Here is a 3,832-nt window from a genome sequence, read left to right on the forward strand (position 1 = left end):
GGGGGGGGGCGAGCTAACCAAAACCGACGTTCGAGAGAGCTTTTGTTACGGCCGTTGGGCGAAGGGGGATGGGGGGGAGGGTTACGAAGCGAACAACAAGTTTTACGCTTTCGCAACAACTCTGGTTTTGAAATACTATTTTCGGTGTGGACACGTGTTTCTACGTTTTTCGTTCAAATCTCTTCTCAGTTCCACGCACACTTTTTGACGTTCGTCTTAAACGGTTTACGGTCGAATATGCACGACCAAAATTTAAACCGTCCAACCGTCCGTTCTCGAAACTGTTTTTAACAGAACAACAAGAAATGTGATTAAAATTAAAAATGGTTAAATGCACTCGTAAACTTGTACACGGATAAACGAACAATATAGTTCGGGCACAGAAATAAATAGAAACTTAGCCTGGAGTGTTATTATTAGGGCTGTGGATTTAATGCACTAAAGAACCTTAAAAAATACAATAAAATGTGCACTAAAAATGCAAAATATTCAATAAAATATGCACTTAAAATGCCAACAATTATAGTAAAAAATGTATTCAAAATGGTTTTTAATTTAATTTTTATATTTATATTAATATTAGGTATAGGTTAGTTATACATTAGTACATTACATGCATAAATTCAATTTATATTTCATATAAATAATTAATTTATAATTAAATTATATATTCAGTTTCATGCATCAATAAATGTTTATTTAATAAAAAAAAAATAATTTTCTATACTGAATGCTATTCACCTGAAATATTTTTTGCAATTTTTTTTAGTATTTATTTTGTTAATTTTGTTTTTAGGTAACTTATTCATCTTTAATCTTTAGAATTTAATTAAAAATACTATAAAATGAACTAAAAAAAGAAAATATGACCTACAAATGCATAAAAATGACCTAAAAAATTAAAAACGTCAAAAATGCAAAAAAAATGCAAAATAAAAGTTGCGTAAGTGGATTCGTAGTTACATAATTTAAATTATATACTTACAAAGCTACGTTTCACAACCACCAAAAAAAAAATACATTTTCCTACAAATTCACAGCCCTAGTTAATATATTTGTCGAACGCGACTGGTTTCGAATTAAAAATTCATCGTCATGTATGCGTAGTATCAAAAAAATCGCCACTGAATATGAAATAATAATGAAAGGAATATATTAGATAATCATATCATATCAGCTTTTATTAAAATGAATTACCCGACGTTCGGGTTACCTATATGAAGCAGTGTTAATATTCAGACAATTGTTACATAATTTTAAATATGATTAACATATAAATAGTACATACAAATCGCGTAAAACGCGTTAATGTAGAATACGGGGTATTTTTAATTTTAATAATAAAAATAAATAATGATAGAATATAATATAAAGTAATTATATTACTATAAACTACTTATATTATATTATATAAGTAATATATGTTTAATGCGTAATTAAATTAACTTTATGTAAAACGATTAATTATTCTCGATGTATTCCTTCCGTGATATTTTCATGCTCAGTTGTGATTTTTTGACTATTCATATACCTCATGATGAATTTTTAATTCGCGATTGGTCATACATTACAAATATAATAATACTCCAGGCTAAGCTTATTTTTATTTATTTCTATATATAAGCTATTCGTTTATTTATTTACATATCACGATCACTCAGTGAAGTTACTTTTTTCATAAAGTGAACATCCATTTTTATACTTCCAGTTACATGTTATTCTAAGTGACTTGATCGATACTGAAATTATAATTCATATATCTGATCCTGTGTAATACAGGTGTATAACATGCCGGTACACTTCAACACGCGTTTTAATAACAAAAGAAAAAAAAATGAATAATTTTTCATAAATTGGTATTGTTGGTATACATAATTTTTTTTATAATTTTGGCTTTCATGAATCGATATTACCTGGTAAGCATTTCCTTTTTCGAATAATTCATTATTTCCTACGCAGCTATCTACTTCGTTCTCTAGAACCTATACCCATAACCTAACCTATAGATATAGAAGACATACAGAAAATGTATATACCTACTATATAGTAGGTACATTCAAAATCGCCGTAAGTTATCTGAACTCTGCAATGCGTGTATGCTCGAGCGAGTTATTAATATTTTATCATCGATTTCCGTCGTCTGCCTAAGAACTCAACACCGAAATCGTGTTGAACTCAATAATGTATAGGTACACGAACATATAACTATGTATAAATCGCAGTGGCGGTGTAATGCGTGTAAGCCAACTACCGTATACGTTTGTTTGTGTTTGATGGTAAAAACTCATGCGAATCCCTTTTAATGTATATATTTTATAGAATCTCGCTCCATCTCGATGAACGTTGATTTATACGAGCCACACCGTAAATCAATCAAAATTAAGGATAATCATACGATAGTTCACATAAATTATTAATAAACCGCAACAGTTATGAATGTTGTGACGTACTGTATATGTCGAGTCCAATTATTGAAAATGCTGAATTCATGAAGTGAACATCAAGTGAACATCCACTTCATAAAATTTATACGTTTAGTAAAATGTACGGTTTTTAAATATAAAATATCAAATTAATTTTAAAGTAATTTCAAGTAGATCATTTATAACTTGTGAATCGTATGAACTGACTTGTTAGCAGATCAGGTAATTTTTTTAAAAGTTTATCAAATAATTGAAAATTTTTTGTACTGATAGTATGCTTACTGACTGAAATATCATACTACGTTCTACCCAATTGAAGTATATAATTTGTAATTTGTGCGCTGTATAAACTGGGTTTTCGGTCAGTTAATTAATTTTTTGATACAAATATATCAAACAATTTGAAATTATTGTACACATAGTAGGCTATATATGTTCGCTAATGATATTTTGTTGTTTATCAGTTGTTTTTTAATAATTAAATATTAAATAACATGGAAAAATTATTATTTCATAAGAATTTACTAGTACATTCCTATAACCAAACCAAAGAAAAAAACCGTTGAAACAAAGAAAAACACATGATTAAGGATATTGTAGCTGCTATTGACTAAAATGTAAGAATTTAACTAATTAAAAACATTTTCATTTTAAAAATAAAATATAATAAATTGAAATAATTTTTTTTATTTATATTTTATACAGTAAAACTTCTGAATAGAGGACACTCACGGGACCGTCAGAATTGTCCGCTATTCAGCGGTGTCTGCTATTGAGAAAAATGAATAAAAAATTAGTGAAGTGTCCGTTAAGAGAGGTTTCACTGTATATATATATATATTATATAAGAAAATTCGTCGAGAGTAAAATTTACTTTTCACATAAGCCGTTTTTAAAGTTGCGGACCAAAGTTTTTGATTTATAAGCCCATAGAAAACAATGAAATATTAGGTATATTATTTTATAATATTTTTGAAATTCTGAATTCTGATTTTTGATAAATGTGAAAATAATTTATATTTTAATATTTGTAAAATAATATACTCTCACTATTTAGTCTGATAAGTTCACAATTAGTAACTAAGTTAATAATTACATTTATGGAAAAATTGGAATAGTATTTTTAGGCGCAAATGAGTTGTTAATGAGCAGGTTAATTTTAAATATCAAATAATTCACAATTTGGATAAAATTACTTCTATCAACTTCATAAAATGTCTTAACATTTTCCACATAGTATATTTTTATTTTTATTTTTTTTTTATTTTTTTTTTTAATTAATATCGAAAGATTACTGGACCAAATCACTGAGAAAGACTCGTGTAAAGGCCCATGGATTATCTTAGATTACAAATAATTCTTATTGTTTTAAAGTAAATGTTACATTTTTAAAAGACAAATAAGGAGTT

This window comes from Sipha flava, unplaced genomic scaffold (genome assembly GCF_003268045.1).
Source record: "Sipha flava isolate LNK unplaced genomic scaffold, YSA_version1 37_pilon_pilon, whole genome shotgun sequence".
Lineage (NCBI taxonomy): Eukaryota > Metazoa > Arthropoda > Insecta > Hemiptera > Aphididae > Sipha > Sipha flava.